The sequence below is a fragment of the Macaca nemestrina genome, chromosome 12 (assembly GCF_043159975.1).
Source record: "Macaca nemestrina isolate mMacNem1 chromosome 12, mMacNem.hap1, whole genome shotgun sequence".
Classification (NCBI taxonomy): Eukaryota; Metazoa; Chordata; class Mammalia; order Primates; family Cercopithecidae; genus Macaca; species Macaca nemestrina.
Genome location: NC_092136.1, coordinates 16,496,619 through 16,517,111, shown reverse-complemented (window position 1 = coordinate 16,517,111; position 20,493 = coordinate 16,496,619). Strand labels below are relative to the sequence as shown.

Sequence of the window (20,493 nt, the reverse complement as noted above, 5' to 3'; positions counted from 1 at the left end):
AAACAATAATGCTTGGAAGCTCATAAGCAAGTAAGCTGAGTTTTTGATTGAGCAATATAGTCAGGACTCATTAAACAAGATTGGGAATTATCCCTATGCCAAGAAGCCAAATACTACTCGAATGTAAACGTGACTTGGGAACACAGAAAGTGAATCTCATGTACAACAGGATGCAGGACTGAGACGCAAACCTCAAGGAGGGCCCTGAAAGTGTTAATGAGTGAATGCCATCCCCACCACAGCCAACCTGGGTGCGTGTTAGAGACCGCATGACCCAGGTTTCCTCCCACACAGCACAAAAAGCAGTCAGAGTCACGCAGTGATGTACATTCACCCTCTAATCGGGAAGCCCAGAAAACATGGACTAAATCCCAATACAGTGGAGGCAGAGATTAAGATCTAGTGGCTGCTTTCCTCTTTATTTCATTTCCTGTTCATAGCAAAGAATCTGGTCATGGAGAGGGAAGCTAAATTCTAATTCTAATAAATTGACTCTTAAACAAAACTCTTTCCCAGCCCAGGGTTTTTGCAGGGACGATAATGTATTCAGCCAGGCTCTGCCCAGCAGCAATTCCAGAATCATCAGGGATAAACTCACAATTCAATAAAAGGCTACAGAAGCAAACTAGGCATGGGTGTCACTCCACAGGAATACACAAAGATTGATCATGTTAAGACTGTGATGAACAAAAACAGACCTCATATCTAGACATACAGCTTTCTCTCTTCAGCTCCCGAGTCCAGGCAAAACATTTAGCCATGGTCAATTTAGTGCTATGCCTTCTTTTTCTCTCTCCAAAGAGAAAGGTCAGAAGTGGGACGAACAGACCCGTGCAAGAAAATCAGAGTGGAAAATAAACTGCCCTCTCCGGGGAGTTGAAACCGGAAAATGTACGACATCTAAGCTGCTCATCAAATGGAGGGGAGAAATACCAAAAGACAAGCGAGATCAGGGAAGATATGGCAGAAATGAGAAGAAAAAATTTTCTTAAGTGGAAAAGTGAGTGTCTCCTGTAAGTTGCGAGTGCTAGAAAATAACAGAGGACAGGTGGAAAATAGGCACTTCGAATTTGAATTTAATAGGCTTTTGGTAAATTGTAAAAAACAGTTTCTTCCTTTGAAAATGTTTTTAGAAAAGCAAGATATTCACCAAAGACATATGGATGCCCATTAACAGATCAAAATGTGTTCCAACAAAATGATGATTTAAAAGGCATCATGTTTGAGTCTACCAAAATGGCGAGTGGCAGCAGGGGACCGATAGAGATGCTGCCGTCCCTGCGGTTCTCAACCCCAGTCCTAAGAGGTTCCTTACGCTAACAGAACTTCTGTGCTGCGTGACTGCGTGGCTAATTTGCAGCCTCTATCCCTCCAGCTAAAAATGTCTAGACAGGGAGGCTCCTGACACAAATACAGATACTAAATGATTAACACGAAATTCATCTTTACATCAGTGGCAGGATAATGGAAGTTTATAGGAATAAAAGGCCCTTGTCATTTGGCAGTTTGTGAGGATAAGCACATCATATTTTAAGGTTTAGGGTCTTTAGACACATACTCCCTTAGAATACTGAGGACCCGGGGGCAATCTTGCCAGACTTGCTCTACAGGCATCTTTAATTTTCTTGTATCATAAATTTTTATCTTACATTCTATACAAGGGGGAATCACTGAGCTGGTGAGTGAGCCTAACCATTTGCCCATAAGTATGAGGCTTTGTTGCTTTATATTCAGTGCAAATATGATAACTCATATAACCTCTCTTATGAACCTCTCTTTTTCTCTTTTTGGGTAGGGGGATTATTTTTTAAATGGCCTTAAAAAGAAAGCCAACTTCTGGTATTGGAGATGGAAACAAAGTATAATAAAGAGTAAAAGTAATGGTTCTCATATTGAGAACAAAAGATTTGCTATAATATAAAAATGGAAAATCAAATTTAGCAAAAGCTTGTATCTACAAGTTGAACAAGTTCAAATGCTGCCTACACAGAAATAGGAGAAGAATTTAATGGAACTATTTCAGGAGCATTGCCAACGCTGAAAAAGCTACTTGTCAAGTGAGAAAGATACAACAGTAGTGAAATCTGAAAAGGTGGTTTACTTTTCATGCCAGGATTAGTACAGGAAAACAAATGCTTCTTAGTAGAAATGTACTTCAGGACAAAGTCAGAAACTTGGCAATACACATTCTTAAATTATAAATAGTAAAATGTTCTAGTGAGCTTGCCCAATCCAAGTTCACTATTGAGTAGAAGTTTACCACTGAGTTGGTAAGATAATTTTCAGGGCTCTTTTCCCCTGCTTAATATAATTGTAATCAAACAAAGAACATTGACTGACTTTCCCGATTTATCAGATATTTTTGTTTTTATGTTTTTCCTGAACTGAAAAACCAAAGGGGCTCATAGCAGAGGAGATTAGAAACCAAAATAAATGCTCAACACAGACAGCATATGTCTATAGTAGATGAAAGTGCTTTGGCACACAAACATCCCCAGGAGAGATGAGCTGCTGGGATAAAGCAGGTAAAAACGGACTCATCTTCTTTAGGACAATGCTGAAGTCTTCATTGTAAGCTGAACTTGTTTCACCATTTAGGAAAACCCCCATGATACCAAGAGAGAACAAGAACTTACTGAGGGTATATTGGCAGCATTAAAAAAAGGAAAGAATAATAATGCCAGTATTTTTTTCATGTATTAAAACATGTATCCGAGATAAAAACATGTATCCCATAATTTAAAGTAAAATAAATAAATAAAATTAAATAAAAATGCTTCAACAATGCCACATGAAATAAATTTTAGTAGTATTATTTTAGTAGCTTTATCCATTACTTTAGTCATATATTTATAGACTGAAAGAACAAACTGAAAAATAGAGAAAAGAAAGTTCTCAGAAAAAGAAATGTAACTGCAGCTCTAAACTTATGAAAAGATACTCATCCCTTTCATACAAAGAAAATTAAGACTACACAGAAATAACATTTCTCACCTCTTTGGTAAAAATTCAAAAGTTGAATAGTACACCAGCTTCTAGGGAAACTAGAGAAACAGGCACTCTCTCACATTGCTAATGAATGTGCAGTATGTTTAACTTCTAAGGAATGCAATTGTATAATAGCTATCAAAATTATAAACGCAAAATATCCGTTGTTCTTTATCCATTGACAGATGAATGGATAAAGAAAATACGGTATATACATACAACAGAATATTAGCCTTAAGAAAGAAAGAAATCCTGCCATTTGTGGCAACATGGTTATACATTAAGCAAAATGAGTCAGATACAGAAAGACACTGTATGATTTCACTTATATGTGGAATCTAAAATAGTCAAATTCACAGAAGCAGAGGGTAGAATGGTGGTTGCCAAGAGCTGGGGAGAGGGGAGAATGAGGAGTGATGGTTAAAGGGACAAAGTTTCAGTTATGCAGGAGAATTTAATACTGGAGATCCAATGTGTAGCACAGTGCCTATAGCAAACAACGCTGTACTATATACTTTAAAATGAAAAGGGGGTAGATTTTACGTTATGTTATTATTTTATCTTACCACAAAATAATAATAAAGAGAGCAGAAGGAAACTTTGGGAGGTGATGGATATAATTATGGCCTCGATGATTGTGATGGTTTCATGGGTGTGCGCTTTTATTCCAAACTTTATTGAGATGAATACGTTAAATATACACAGCTTTCTATATGGCAATAATGCCTTGAGAAATGGTTTAAAAAATACAAATGAATTTACATTTTGACTTTAGTGTCTCACTACTGGGACTTTATCTGATAGATATTCCTGCATATGTTCAAAATGACTTTTGTTAGTTATCCACTGCAGCATTGTTTAAAGGAGAAAAAATTAGAAGGCTCCCAAATGTGCATTCATAAGAGACTGATAGATGGATTGCAATTAAAAATGAATGAAGAAGCTCTCTGCATATTGATCTGGAAAGATGCCCAGGGTATATTAATAAAAGCAAAGCAAAGGATTATGAGCATAGTGTGTTGCCTTTATATAAGAAAGAGATGGGGCCGGGACCAACAACTAAATTCATGCTTATATTTACATTAAATAAACACTGGACAGATACTAAAGGAAGTAACAGAAGTTGTTGCTGGGACAGCCAGGTGAGAAGGGCTCCCTGGCAGAGCTTCCAATCAGCCTGCGCACTAGGAGGAATAAGCACTGGATACAGTCACAGAAGTTTGTGCCATTTGCAGCCCCACCCCTTCCTGTGTGGAACCGGGGATTCAAGCTGACAGGCAGAAAGCACGCTAGCAGTAACTCTGGCCTTGCAGAGATTCTCTGTTCCCCGTTTTTTTTCCTTTTCCCCAGGAAAATCCTGCCTTACTCACCGTTAAAATTGTCTGCAAGCCTAAATTTTCTTGGCCATGGGACAAGGACCCCATCTTTAGCTGAACTAAGGAAAAGTCCTACATCATTTTCAATATGAGGTTTGGGGGATGGGATGAAGTAGATAAGAATAGAGATAGAAATGAGGTTTCTACAAGTCTATAGTATTTACCTGTCTGAATATATATCTTTTAAAATAAATAAATGAAAGCCTAAAAAAGGTCACTTAAATTTTTCCGTAAGTTACTAAAAGAGAAAGTGCCATTTATGAGAGAAATTATGGGGAACATAAGGCAGAAAGTTTTTGTGGAGGTCCCACTGATATTTAAGTGGACAAGGTCCATGGATGGATCTGAAGGCATCTATTGAACCTTGGAATTGAACACAAAGTGTTAGATCTCTTTCCATATGTGCATATTTCCAGGGGAATTATCTATAGCTCTCATCAGATTATCAAAGAACCCCATAATGCAAAACAAGTTACAAAATTAAAAATTTAAGAAAGTCTCTAGACTTACTCTTCATGAATATCAAGATACTTTATGACAGTTGTTATAAATATAAGGTCTGGATTCAAGAGACCTGGGATTACCATCAAACTTCATCACTTACTAGTCGTGTGTCCCTGGGCAATTTATTCAAACTTTCTAGCCTTCCTTTTCTTATCTGTGATAGAAAGAAAATAGTAATATCTACTTCACATGATACTGTAAGGATTAAACTAAATAATGCATGTAAAGTGCTTAGCAAAATGCCAGACATGTAATACGCACTCAAAAAATAGTGCCTACTATAATCATTCAACTTAATATCAGTACTGTGCTCACATAGCAAGTTTTGAAAGAGGTCAGATAATACATTGAGTTTTGGACCTGTTAAATTTGAGGTGCCTGGAGATACCTAAGTGGAGATATCCAACTGAGAGCTGGATTTAAAGGCCTGGGATGCTAAAAAGTGCTCTGCCATGTTATTACATTTTTGTTTTGTCTACAGTCACTCTCTTGATGACCTCATCTAGTTTCATGTCTTTCAAAATCACCTATGTGCTGATGATTCACAAATTTATATGTCCAGCTCAGACCTATCCCTTAAAGTCAGACTCCAAATACCTACTCAACAAATAATTATTAGATGTTTTATAGGCATCTCAAAATTAATATGTGCAAAAACCAACTTCTAATCTTCCCCTCAACCCAGTGCACCTAAAGCCTTCCACATCTTAATAGTGATTCCATTTTTCTGGTTAATCCAAAAATTTTGAAGACATCTTTAATTTTCCTTTTTTTCTTCTACCCCATATCCAATCCATGCTATTTAGTGGTTCTACTATAAAATATATCCATATCTAATTATTTCTCCCTCTCTCTCTTGCTGATACCCAATCCCAAGCTACTAATATCTCTCTCACTAGAATTATTGTGACAGTATCCTAACTGGTTTATCTGCTTCTACTTTTCTCCTAGAATAGTAGAGAGAGTCGATTCTCAGCACAGCAAACAAATGATTCTTGAAATCAGACCAGGTAGCTCCTGTGCTCAAGGGCTCAAGGGCTCAAGGGAAAAAACCAAGATCCTTTTCCAAGATCAAGGCCCCTACTCCTTTATTTCTTTGGCCTCATTTACAGATTTTCTCCTCACCAGACAGTACCTTCCAACTCTAGTGATCTCCGTCCTGTGCTTCTAATATATACCAGAAACAGTACTACCTTCTCACTGGAATTCTCTTCTTTCAGATATCCAACCACATGGCTCACTTCTTTACCTTCTTAGTTTTTGCTCAAATATCATCTCAGTGAGACATTCTCTGTTCAAACCAACTTAAATTTTACTCCCCACTCTACCTGTATCCTCCTTCCTCCTTTATTTCTTTCTAAATTTATCACTAGTTAATGTGCTGTGTAGTTTACTTAGTTATGTTATTTATTATCTGACATCCCTTCCTGAATAGAAACTCCAGAAAATTGGACAATTTTGTCTATTGGTTTTTTTTCCTTCTCACTCCTCCCTCCAGCCCCACTGTTTTTCCCTCAGTACCTAGAATAGTGCCTGGCACATGGTTGGTATTCAATAAATATTCATTTATATTTTTAATTGCTTTAACTAATTTCTTATAGTGCACTTGTTCTTCCTCTGGGTTTGGAATAAATTTTGCTGGGATAGGTTAAAAGACTGAGATTCATAACTCTGAGTCAAACCCAAATGTTCCTTTCCAATCAGTATCTCTTCACTGTCCAGGAGCCAGAGTACCTCATGGCTTGTCTAACTCAGAGAGGTCACTTCACCTATAAAGAGAACATCCTGCAAAGTTGGATGGTGGGTAGGAGAGAACAGTTATGGTATTTTTTTTCAGGAGTCTGAGTCCCTGATCTTTGAAGTCTCCTCAAGATTCCTGTTAATGATGTTAATCAAATCTTCCTAGCAGAACTCCTGGCCGTTCCTGCTAAATTCATTGACTAATCAAAAGAATTTTCATCACTTCTTCTCCCTTCCAACTCTCAACTCAGTATAAGCTAATTTGGAAAGAGATATTATAAGGTGGAGTGGTGGATAGAAGGTACTCTCTTAAGCCTAACAGTAGGAAAACTCTGAGGTCTAGCTTGCTTTAAACAGCTAGCTATATTGACCTGTCTATAAACTGACTTGGCAGATATCTGATCCTTTCAAAACTTTCTGCACCTCTTCTTGTAACACACGCTATCATCACCAGCTGAACCAAAGTGAGACCTTGGAGACAGGGAAGAACACAGTTCTTGTTCTCCTGACTGTGCTTAAAGAAGAGGCCAGGACATCACCAGCTAAGGAAGCCAGTAAGGTGAGACCCAATTAAGTTGACAATAAAGTTACCATAACAGACAGGGAAGCCAGAGGGCTATCATGTAAATCCAAGAGACTTCTCCCATTCCATTCATCATAAATTCTCATAAAGCCCCTTCCTCATATCTCTAGAGGCCAATCTGGAGAGGTGTATGGAGAAGAGGTATCTGAAATACAGAGTTTTTGAGATCAACAGTGCAATTGCATTTAACAAATTGAACTCAGTGTAGTAGCCCCTGCTACTCAGCATTATGTGGGCTCATAATAAAGATGAAATTAATTATAGAAAAAAATTAAAAGTACAGATTATTTGCATATCTAAGTGTAATACGCATGAGTTTCCCTCCCTGTTACATTTGTAATTTACAGTCTAATACCAACAGCCTGTATTTCTCAGAGGGATGCTGATGGATCTTCTGTCTGGGTCTACTTTGCCAGGCTAGCTTCTCCGTCCCTGAGGGTTGATGAATTGTCCTGGCTATAGTTCTTTTACTCATCCAATCTTATTCATTCATTTTTCTTCCAATTATTAAAATTGAGACAAAGTGAGAAGTGTCCACTTAGAGACAGAAGTGCTGGTGCCAGCCCTCACAACCACCAACTGTTACCTGTTCTGTGACTTTGAGAAGTCCCTTATCTGTAAAACAGAGATAATATAACCAGCCTCAAAGTACTGGCATTTGTTTTAAATAAGATAATAAATATGAAAAATTCTAGTTTGAGATAAGCCTGGGCAACATGGTGAGGCCCCTGTCTCTATAAAAGAGAAGAGAGAGAAAGAAAAAGAGAAAAGAAGAAGAAGAAGAAGGAGGAGGAGGAGGAGGAGGAGGAGGAGGAGGGGAGGAGGGGAGGAGGAGGAGGAGGAGGAGGAGAAAAGAAGAAGAAAAGAAGAAGAAGAAAGAGAAAGAAAGAAGAAAAAAGAAAAGAAGAAAGAAAGAGAGGGAGACAGGGAGGGAGGGAAGGAAGGAAAGAAGGGAGAGAGGAAAGGGGAAGGGAAAGGAGGGAGAGAGGAAAGAAAGAGAGAGAAAGAAAGATCTCCATCCATTTCAAAGACCTTTGTAAAGTTAAGGCATTGTTACTATAAATACTAAAAAATAACCACCAACTCATTGATCACTACATGCCACAGTAGCGTGCAGACTTGAACAAGACACATTCCCTGCCTTGAACTTTTTATAATCCAATGCAGTAGTGCCTCAGGCGCAACTGATTTTCTGTCTGGGTTCTGCTCTGGCTGATCAGAAATCAGTTTATTTCATGCTGGGAAAGTTTAGGCAGGAAAATCATAAGGTTTGGCTCCAATATCTTCTCCTGAAATGAGTCACTTGATCATCTACAATTCCCTGATCCATGAAAGCAGCACCTGCACAGAGCTATTTCCTCATGTTCCAGGTAAACAAGAAATAGAACACAGATAGACACACACACTGCCAGACAAGGTTAGGGATGAAATGAATCTTGCAGAGAGCATGTGCCTCTCCAAACTCACACCTTAGAAATTTCTAGTATGCTCCAAAGTGCAAAGCAGAATCTTTTAAAATTCCCTTGTACAGTGTTTTTAATATTGTACATAAATCTCCCAGCTCGTTTACCTCATTATCCCACTCTATGTATGTCTAGTGGGAAATTGAAGTAATCAAACAAATAATGAACACTTCAAAATTTGCTACTGAGGGGCCTGGAATCATGTAGAGAAGCTACTGACATTAGGCAAAATGAATAGAAAATAGTTCATCTCTCCACCTCATTTTGTTGAAAAATACACACACACACACACACACACACACATACACACATGTATTTATATATAATTGTAGATTATTATAATATACATTTTAAATTAAGCATGAGAACATGCCTCTCAGGGCCCCATTGTGCTTGGGCATAGAGACAGGGAGTTCAAAGGAAGTAATATGTGAATTAGGGAGAACCTAACTTGCATCACTGCACACTTGAAACATGTTATGTTCAAGGGTCTAACTCCCTTATGTCATTCTAAATATTCATCTAGAAAACCAGAAAAAAAGCTGTTAAAAAATATTTGCAAAAATTTTTAAATGTGTGTGTGCACGCATGCGCACATGTGCATCGTTTTTCTCCCCTCCTTCCATTCCTAAGGTGAAATCAAGTTCAAAGATACTACCTTTCTTGAAGGGATAAAAGAAGAGGAAACAGACAAGGAGTTTATCTCCCAAGCCTCTGCAGGAGGAGGAGATAATTGAGCTTCTTCTCTATAATAAGACATGCAAACAATTAGGGGCCATGATCTGATGCCAAGGTAGGAGAAGCTGTGGGGCTGTTTCTATTCTGAGCCTATATCTTAGAGAGGGCATGGTTCTTTGGTTTCACACCAAAGTCAAAATAAGACAATAATGAGTCTGAGAGAACACCAGAGCTCTAATTAAATGTAAAAGGTTGATTCAGGGAGCGAGATAGTGGCCTTCCTTTTAGAAAGTCTTTTAAATTTCTTTAATTCTTATTCCAAATGCTATCCATCTAAATTAAGTCTTACTTTGAGATTACAAAAAGAAATGAATACATTCTTACAAGCTAGTAACATGGATAACTGAAGTGTGCAAATAATGCCCGGTACAGTATGACCTCTGCTATGTAGCCAATGATAGAAATAGCTAAAAGTAACGGAGCCTCTTCTACACAGTTTGCATTGAGTATAACATTTATTCATTCATTAAAAAAATGTCTTGGACATGAAGCATGGTTCTAAAAAATTTAGAGAGAGAGAAAGAGAAGTTCAGCTAATGATAAGACGCTATGAAGAAAATGAAAGAGAAATAGACCAGAGACAAATGAGTGGGACAGATGCTATATTACATATTAGAGTGGAGTGTCAAATGATGAGATGCAGAAGTTCTCCAGAACCCAGCCATAGCCCATTCCACACAGAAGGCACAGACCTGAAAATGACTGGAATCAAGAAAGAGCTTGCTTTGTGTGAATAATTGAAAGAAAGTTCTGTGTAGATGCTGTTTTCCCCATTTCACAGACAGGAAAGTTGAGGTTCAAGAAGTTTAAATAACTTACTCAAAGTTACTTTAAAAGTATGTGCCACTGCTGAGATTTCTTTTACTTTTTGGAAAAGTAAATTATTTACATATTCACCAAAGCACTGTAATGTGTTACTCATTGGGAAGTCTCCTCACTTCTCCTTTGTTCCTGTCCACACCATTCAATCTCTCATCACCCTTTCCTCGCATGAACTAAAAATGGCTTAGCTTTAGCTGCTTGGGTATCATTCAAATGCTTACACAAATACAAGCAAATACAGTATTATACTATATCCCCCCTTCCTTAGCCAAATACAGTATACTATATATACTGTACTGAATTTTATTTGTTTTATTTAAAAATATATCCTAGACACATTTCCATGACAGTGTCCAGAGTTTCTCATTTTACCACATACTACTTTCCTGTTGAAGTGAACAATAGTTTACACGATCAATCCTGTACTGATGGAAATCTAGCTGGTTTCTAGGTGTTTGCTAGTATAAACAATGGGTAACCTTGTACGTATTCCATTTTGCATTGGAAAGCTCAGTGCCTCAGAGGAACTGATAAAATTTGCTTTATTCTCTCCCTTTGTGGTAAACTTTTATTCCTACTAGTCCTTCATGAGGTATTTCCTCAAAAACTCATCAGAAAAGTGTTTTATAAACTTTTGGATTTTTGCCCATGTGATTGGTTCGAAATGGTGTCTCTCTGTTGGTCTTAATTGTGGCAGCTCCTTTCTATTTATTTATTTATATATATTTATTTTTATATATTTATTTATTTACTTTTATTTTTATTTTTTGAGACAGACTCCTTGGCTCACCGCAACCTCTGCCTCCCAGGCTCAAGTGATCCTTCCACCTCAGCCTCCAGTAGCTGGAACTGCAGGCACATGCCACCATGTTCAGCTAATTATTTGTATTTTGGTAGAGGCAAGGTTTCACCATGTTGCCCAAGCTGGTCTCAAATTCCTGGGCTCAAGCAATCTGCCCACCTTGGCCTCCCAAAGGTGATTACAGGGTGTGAGCTACCACGCCAGTGGTTCTTTTTATATTAAGAAAATTAACCTTTTGTCTAGGATATGAATTGCAATTTTTTCCCTCAATTTGATATTTGTGATTTCGTTTTATGTATAGTATGGGGAGATTTTGTTCTTTTGTTTTGTTTTGTATGACGTAGAAGACTTTCTTTTGCATTTCATTATGTTTTTGTTCTTTAACGTGATGAATTAATCAATCCTTTTATAGCATGTTGATTTTTTGTGTTATAGTTACAAAGTCTCTCTTCAACTCAAGATTATAAGAAACTTACCTATGTATTATCCAAGCAATATTTTTTCTGAGATGGAGTCTCATTCTGTGGCCCAGGCTGGAGTACAGTGGCACAATCTCAGTTGACTGCAACCTCCGCCTCCAGGGTTCAAGCAATTCTCTCGTCTCAGTCTCCCAAGTAGCTGGGATTACGGGTGCCTGTCACCACACCTGGCTATTTTGTGTGTGTGTGTGTGTGTGTGTGTGTGTGTATTTTTAGTAGAGATGGGGTTTCACCATGTTGGCCAGACTGGTCTCGAACTCCTGACCTCAAGTGATCCACCCACCTTGACCTCCCAAGATGCTGGAATTACAGGAGTGAGCCACCATGCCCAGCCTGGAGTTTGTCTTTGTGTACAGTAATGAAGTATAGATATAACTTCCAATAACTGCAGTATGAATTCAGATCTGCCTGTGCTGTCTGGCTATACCCTAAAGTCAGGCAGTAGCCTCAAAAAGAAATCCACCCAAATTCTAACATATGTATCTAACCTATTCAAAGTCAGCTTGGTAGCACTAAGTATCAGAGGTTTCTTGGCAGGCTGTTCTTGGCAGGTTGTTTTGGGAAACCTTCATTCTTCTCTAGCCTGCCCTAAGGGATAGGAACCCACAAGACTGGGGTGTGTATTAGAGGCCAGTGAAGAAGGGACGCCAATGAAGAAGGGACTAAGTAACTAGTCCAAGCATCCTTCTTCCCGATAAAGCATGCGATGGTGTGCTTGAAAGGCCCACCTTCCAACAGAAAATCTGTCCTTTGGTCATGTCTTAGGACCTTACTAGCTGTGAGATTTTGACAAGCCACCCCATTCCCATAGGCCTTAGTCACACCAACTGTAGTGGGAAAGAGTTTAGATCCTTTCTGTTTTGATACCGTTTTGATATTCTTAGCACTGGTGGTTACTTATGGTCTACGATGATCCAGCCAGAACTTGAATCCAGAGATAGGTCTACTATTTTATCCATTTTTAGCTATAATAATAACAATAATAGCATAACCATTTACTGAATACCAGTCAATGTTATAAGCACCTTTCATGTATAAACATATTTAACCCTTACAACAATACTAGGAGGTGGATACTGTTGTTACCCTCATTTTGTTGATGGGACAGTCAGGTACAAAGTTTTCAAAACCCAGCCGACATGAGAGAAAGGATGATGGAAGAAAAAGCAAGAAAAGAAAAACACAGCAATATACTCAATTGGAATAAAATGTCTGTCTTTTACAAATTTTACAAAAACATATGTTCATGTGAGCACATTGCTGGGGTCTCTTCCAGGGTCTTGGAAGGCAGTAATCCAAGTAAGGGGCTTCCCAGCAAGTCTGCTTCTAAAGGAAGGACTCTTAGGAAAGATATTTGTTTTGAGATTTAAGTAATGAGAAAGCAGTAAGTTGTGTAAAAATATAGAGAAAGGATGTTTTGGAGGAGTGACTTATCAGTGAACGAATTGGAGATGTTTGAGGCATTAAAAGAAAGCCATTGTGTAAGGAAAATAGCTTCACTAGCTACTTCACCTTCTGAACAAACTCAAGAACACAAAGGTATTAGAAACTCAATGTGTAATTTTTGCCTGGAGACTCATGTATAACCGCAATGACCTTAAAGGAACACGTGAGCTCAACTAATAATGATCGCTGAATTTCTTACAATGCTGCATGGATCTCCAGAGACTAGGGGCAGAAGCATTTATACAGAGGCTGAGTAAGCAGGATTCACGCTCCTCACTGCAGCCTCTTCACTACATTTTTCATGTATCTGTTTCATACCTTGGAATCTTCATAAGAATTTATTTAAACCAAAAACTCCATCATTGAGAAAAGTTAAAAACCCCTGAACCCCTGAACTCCATCACTGGATCTGGGTGGATACTGAAGCTTAGAAAGGATGAATGTCTTGCCAAAGCCACAGTTAGGTAGAGACACAGCCATTACAAAACTTCCATCCTATGACTCTCAATCAGAGGCTCTTTCTAGCATTCCCAACCCTAATCACGCCCAAGCCTAGTCTCCAATGCAGTCTCTTCTTTCATGCAGGTGCTATTCTGTTAAAAAACAGGGTGGTTGGTAGATGATTTCCATCCATTTATATTCTCTAACCATCTATAAGACAAAGAGATAGGGATCTGCACAACTTTCTCAGGGTAAGGCATTCTCTGTTTGCCTCAGTGGAAGCTGGAAAGGAATAAGTGAATATTTTGCAGGTATAATTGTACCAAATGAAGCTTCCACTAGAAATATTACTTACTGAGGCCAGGTGTGGTGGCTCACACCTGTAATCCCAGCACTTTGGGAGGTCGAGGCAGATGGATCACTTGAAGTCAGAAGTTTGAGACCAGCCTGGCCAACATGGTTAGACCCCATCTCTACTAAAAACACACAAAAAATTAGCTGAATGTGGTGATACACGCCTGTAGTTCCAGCTACTCGGGGGGCTGAGGCAGGAGAATTGTTTGAACCTAGGAGACAGAAGTTGCAGTGAGCCAAGACTGTGCCACTGCACTGCAGCCTGGGTGACAGAGTGACAGTCTGTCAAAAAAGAAAAAAAAGGAAAGGAAAGAGAAAGAAAGAGAGAGAGAGAAAGAAAGAAAGAGAGAGAGAGAGAAAGAAAAGGAAAAGAAAGGAAGGAAGGAAGAAAGAGAGAGAGAAAAAGAAATATTACTTATTGGAAACTCCACAACAGAGTTAAGGAAAGATGCTTGTGGTTGGAGTGATAAAAGTAGATGTCAAGCACCTCTCTTCTCCATTTGCACCACCCCCATTCTTTTTCAAGTCCTCATCACCTCTCACCTTAATCCATTGCACAAACCTCTGACTGTTCTCTCTGCCTCCAGTTCTTCCCCCATTCCAATCTGCCCTCCACAGTCTTGCCCAATTCATCCACCTTTCATGTAACACTCATTAAAAACACTCCACAGTCTGGGGCTCTCTTGCCAAATAAAACTGTAGAAATCTCAAAATCTCACCAGGCGTGGTGGCTCATGCTTGTAATCCCAGCACTTTGTGATTACAGCACTTTGGGAGGCCGAGGTGGATGGATCACTAGTGGTTGGGGGTTTGAGACCAGCCTGACCAACAAGGAGAAACCCCATCTCTACTAAAAATACAAAATTAGCAGGGTGTGGTGGCGCATGCCTGTAGTCCCAGCAACTCGGGAGGTGAGGTGGGAGAACTGCTTGAACCTGGGAGGCGGAGGTTGTGGTGAGCCAAGATCACACCATTGCACTCCAGCCTGGGCAACAAGAGCGAAACTCTGTCAAGAAAAGAAAGAGAGAGAGGAAAGAAAAGGAAAGAAGGAAAGGAAAGAAGAAAGGAAAGGAAAGGAAAGGAAGAAGGAAAGGAAGGAAGGAAGGAAGGAAGGAAGGAAGGAAGGAAGGAAGGAAGGAAGGAAGGAAGGAAGGAAGGAAGGAAGGAAGGAAGGAAGGAAGGAAGGAAGGAAGGAAAAGAAAGAGGTTACAAAATCTCTAAGAATATTAAAATCCAATTACCTAAACTTGGCATTCAAAGCTTTCTGCAATCCAGTGCTAACATTATAATTCTCACTTTATCTCCAATTACAGCTTTAATTCATGCTGTAATCCAGAAATTCGAAACATTTCTCATTCCTGTTCATGCTCTGTATCTTCGCAAATGGAGGTCTTTGTTTATCTTGTTACCTCTGCCCACACGTCTTCCCCTGACCAATGTCATTGGAAAGTTTCTCAATCTTTCATGGTCTAATTCATTGTTATCTCCTTTATGAAGCCTTCATTGACCATGTCAAGCAAATGACCATTCTTCTGCCTTCAACTCCCTGTTTTGGATCACATAGACATTCTTATGGCAGTGTTAACATGCTGCTTTGTATAATCATCGCGAATTCTGAAGTTATTTTGTTCCCATTATAGAGTATGAGCTCTCTGAAAGCAAAACTAGCCTATTTAACTTTATATCTCCTAAAGGGCCTAATACATCTCTGGGGGCACAGTAAGCGTTTAGTTCCATATTTGATGAAAGGAAGGGGCTGAGTGATCCTTAGTGTTCAACTCCTCCATTTTAGATCCAGACCATAGAGAACAGGTCAGGAATTGAAAAGAGATTTCCTTACGAAATATCCAAACAGAGAGGAAAGGCTCATTTGGATGCAGCTTGACAACAAATAAACATCCAATAAAGCTAGTCATAGCTGAGTGACACTGTGCCAAATTAGAAAGAACATCAGTCAAAAAGCTACATCCAAATATGTCAGATTGCCAGTCACTTTCCAGCTGTGGAACTTTGAACGGGTCCCTGTCCATTCTGAATCTCGTTTGTAAAACGAGGCTACAGGTCCGCTATGAAGACAGCTGCAGAAATTGCATTTAACATTTTAGAACTATAGGTTATGCAGTAAAAACAACAACTACAAGAATCAGCAAATCAACCACAGAGCTGAATGTGTTATTGAGCCTCAGTGTGCAGAGGCGTGAAAGGGAGGTTTGTGACTTTATCTTGTCACCTGAAGGGTTCATTAGACCTTCAGAAAGCACCTTTTCCCTTCTGTGAGAATTTGTTTTGCAGGCTCTGCAATTATCATCAGATCATCAACATCAGATGATGCTGATGACACAAGACTGAAAACAGCACATCCAAAAAATAAAAAAGTATGCACCTAGAATGAAATACTTAAGGATGCTTCTAATTAGGGAAGGAGAGAATAATCAGGGATGATGCTGAAAGGAGACATCAGGCCTGGCATTGCTAAAATGAAAGGGAAGGGAAGCTAGGAGTTATTTTAACTGAAACTTGCACCCACCCACCCAGCCTCCTCCATCTCAGAGAATCGATGACAGAATAGAATTTGAACATCTTTGGGTTTTAGTTAGCCATTGACACATTGATTCCCTCTATAATGAAGTATTGAGCACTAGTTAGTGGCAGATTTGGGAAACTGAGAAATAAGGAATTCATGGTCTAGTGGAGGAAAGAGGCAAATGAGGTATGACAAGAGCTATAGTTGCACCATACCCAAGTACAGTAAGAGTACAAAGGAGTTCTAGCCCTACCAAGAGTGATCATTATAAGATAAAAGTGATATGTAAAACTGAGTTTTGAAAAATGACCAGGGGGTTTCCAAGAAGGCCAGGTGTGTGGGGCAGTCCAGGCAAAAGGAGTAGACTCTGTATGACGCTACACGTAGTCTAGTTCCTGGCAAGTTGTAGGAACCCGGAAAATGCAAGAGGGTGGCAGATGGCAAACCACAGGTGGGCAGAGACCACACACTCTCCCTTTCTTGTATACCTCCCCATAATTCCTAGCAGGATATTTGGCACATTATATGTTCTCAGGAGATCGGAGTTCTTAAACATCATGTTATCTGTAGACCTAATCTTTATATCTAGTAGGGAGAATTCAGAAGTATACTTTATCTATAGTCAACAGGAGAAGACCGATTGCCTGAAGATGATCTGGTAGCAGCCAGGCTCCTGGCCCCATTCTGAAGAACTTGACATAGCTGGAAAATCAAACATGGCTGGAAGAAACTTCAGATATATTGTTTCTTAACTTAGCATCTCAACAACTCTAAGAAAAAATCCATTTTCATTGAAATTGTAAAAATAAAGTGTCTATTAAGATTATCATCCTTGTTATCAAGTTCTGACATGCAATTTTCATACTCAATTTTTGTGTTTGTTGTTTCGAATATCTTGACTCCAAATGAGCATCCAAAGTGACTGCTTTTGACTTCTAATTCAGTATTTTTTTTTTTTATTATTTCCAAGTCCTCTAGCTTGAGAACAACTTCATTGGAATCAATGTCTCAATGGAAGATAAAGATATGGAGACCCAGAAAGGAGAAATAACTTTGTAGGGCATCCAGCTGCTCAGTAAGGAGACTAGAACTCAAGGTGTTTAGATCAATGTCTGCCATATCCCAATACAGTCACCACCACTCTGAAAAGGCAGTCAACAGTACCATCGCCTCCAAGATCACCAGACACAAATCGAAATTTGAAATTCAGCTCACAATTCACAGTGGTGCATTTGACCTTTATGATAAAAGTTACAGTTTCTGGTTTATCTTGGACTAAATCCATGCCCCACCTCTCTGAGAAGCAGACAAAATAGGTCAGGTTAAATGACTCCTATTTAGGGTGATAAGAATAGCTTTTTTGTAAAACCAAGTTGTTCTCTCATTGTATAGAATTTGTGACTTCACACATACTTTACTTACATTGTGAAGAGATGATACCATAAAACTTCCGACTATGAAGAAAACATTGCTTTATTGTTAATTTAAGAAAGGTAGTCACTGCTTTTCTATTAGGAATTTTTGAAAGCAGAACAAGCCATCAATTTGTGATGTATTTTACATATATTTGATAACAAATAGTCACTGAATAAATGACAAATTGATGTTACCTAAATACTCAATGCAATAAATAGCTTAGAACTGGGAGATGAGTGAGCCACAGGGTATGGGGATTTGTGGAACTCTAAGAACATGGCTATTCGGCAGAATCACCCAGGAAACACTTTGAAAAATGCAGTCTCTGGAACCCAACCCCAGACTAACTGAATCAGAATTTCCACAGGCTGGTATCCAGAACCTGACATTTACACAAGCTTTTCAAGTAACTTTGATGATTATCTAATCCACCCAAATGAACTCCTGCCATATTTTTCAGAGCAAAAGTTTCCAAGTCGAAATGATGAAATCAACAATGTCAGTCAATTATAATCCTACATGAAATATAAAACCTTCCAAGATCAAAATAATTCAGAACAGCTGCCCCTTTTTTTCATTTAACTGTGTCTTCCACTTGAGACCCTATTTATTTATTCATGGAACAAATAATTATAAAATGCCTACTGTACTACTGCTGGGGATATAATTGTGAATATAACATATATGGCCATTTTATCAGGGAACCTATATACCTCAGTCACTGGAGTACTATGACAGTTCTATCCAGGAAGTTTTTTCTGAATTTATAAACTTGACTTCTTTTTCCTGGCATCTCACTTTTCACACTTGCTGCAGACAAGCTTCTTGGCTTCCTGGTCCAAGTGGTGGAAAGTAACCACTGCCAACAGCTCTCAGATTCACATCTCCTCCGTTCATGATGGTAATCACTTCCAAAAGAAATTCACTGGCTTGACATGGGTTTAGTAGGTCTCCTGGGCCAGCCAGTGGCCTGGAGGAAAGAGTTCCATTATAAGGACATGATGCTCCAATGGACCCATGTCCTTGGAAAGAGGTTAGGGCAATTCCATTGGAAAGAGATGAACAGACAATCTGATACATTCCAACTGCACTTCTCTGAGGACAACACGTGCACTTCACAGCATGAATCCTATGCCATTCATTTGGGCTGCTCAGAGTTTTCTTCTGCTTACTGTCTGAATTTTGGCTCTGTTCAGGTAATTGAATTATTTTTTCATTCTTTCGTTATTCATTCATAAAACATTTATAAGACATTGACCTGGTCCACATCTTGGGAATAAGAAAAAGAAAAAAAGAAGTGCCATGTTGTTTCTCTTGTAGTTCACAGTTTACTGAAGGAGGCAAATGTATAGACACATAATGATTATTTACTGTGACAGAGGCATGTACTAAGTACTAAGGAAACCCAGGGGAAATTTAACCAAGTTTACAGATATCCCTAAATGAGTCTTAATGAATACAAGGGAGTTGTCTAGATTGGCTAGAGGGAGGAGGCTCCCAAAGTATATTATGATAATGAAGTTAAGGAATGTATAGCAGAAGGAAGTTTCATGGATGAGAGGTGAAGCAGTGACTATAGATGGAATAATAGAAAAAAAAGTCACTATGTAAGTGACTTCCCAGCCGTATCATTGGCTAGCTATGTAAACTTGAGCAAGTTACTAAAACTTTCTATATTTACCTCATAAAATGGTGGTGAGAATTAACTTGCTAGTGGAGGTGAAGTTAATTTTTAAAGTAGTGCTGGAATGTCTCGAATTCTTAATAATTTTTTAGGTATTAATGTTTTGTTACTATATTTAATAATGTTTTATTATTGTTATCATGATCATTATCATTATTTAAAACAAATACGCTGTTCCAAGGTATGCTTCTAAAATTTTCCTTGTGAGAGGAGAGTGGATTTTGCTTATCATCATATCATAGAGATTGTGATTTGAACTTGGCCCAGGGTACAAAGTAGTGTAAAAGGAAAATAAATCTTGGGACCCCAAAATCACTAAGCCAGAGGGAAAAGTCAAGCTGGAAACTGCTTAGCGCAAACTTCCCTCCCATATTATTCCTCAATAACATAGCTATTTAGAAGCTACATTCATTTCTTACTCTTTTCCCAGAAGGAAATTTCTTGTGGACAAAGGATAGACAGAATTCAGTCATCCTTCTGAGCTTACCTGAGACAAATGTAGACCTGATTGTTTCCTCTGCCCTACTGTTTATGTAAAAATGCAGATTCACTGATCCAGACTACATTGTGTATTCAGAAGAGGGCTGATCAAGGAATCCAAAGAATAAAACCTTTTGTCTCTTATCTACTTCTAATGTGGGAGCCCCCACTTCGACTTGTCCCACCTTACCAGACCAAACCAATGTACATCTTACACATATCGATTAATGTCTCATGTCTCCCTAAAATGTATAAAAGCAAGCTGTACCCCAACCACCTTGGGCACATGACCTCAGGACCTCCTGAGGCTGTCACAGGCACATCCCTAACTTTGGCAAAATATACTTCCTAAATTGACTGAGACCTGTCTCAGATATTTGGGGCTCACATTTTGGTAACCATGAAGGGATTCTGAGTGCAGATACCCTTGACCTTTGACAAATTTCCTGTTAACGCTTGGTACTAACTCGAGCTATCTTTATGGCTCAAACTGTAACCATACAATGGTTTCACTCTGCCCACTCCCTAGACAGAGCTGATTTATCAAGACAGGGCAGCTGTAATAGAAAGAGTCATTCATGCAGAACGGAGTTTTATTAATACTCAAATCAGTCTCCCTGAGCATTTGGGGATCAGAGTTTGTAAGGACAACT

General features: G+C 38.8%; 1 protein-coding gene across 18 annotated transcripts in view; it reads right to left on the bottom strand.

The window, feature by feature from the left end:
* Window positions 1–20,493, bottom strand: part of LOC105471012 (olfactory receptor 5M3) — a 377,575-nt gene that overhangs the window by 115,832 nt on the left and 241,250 nt on the right. The gene's annotated exons all lie outside the window — the stretch shown is intronic.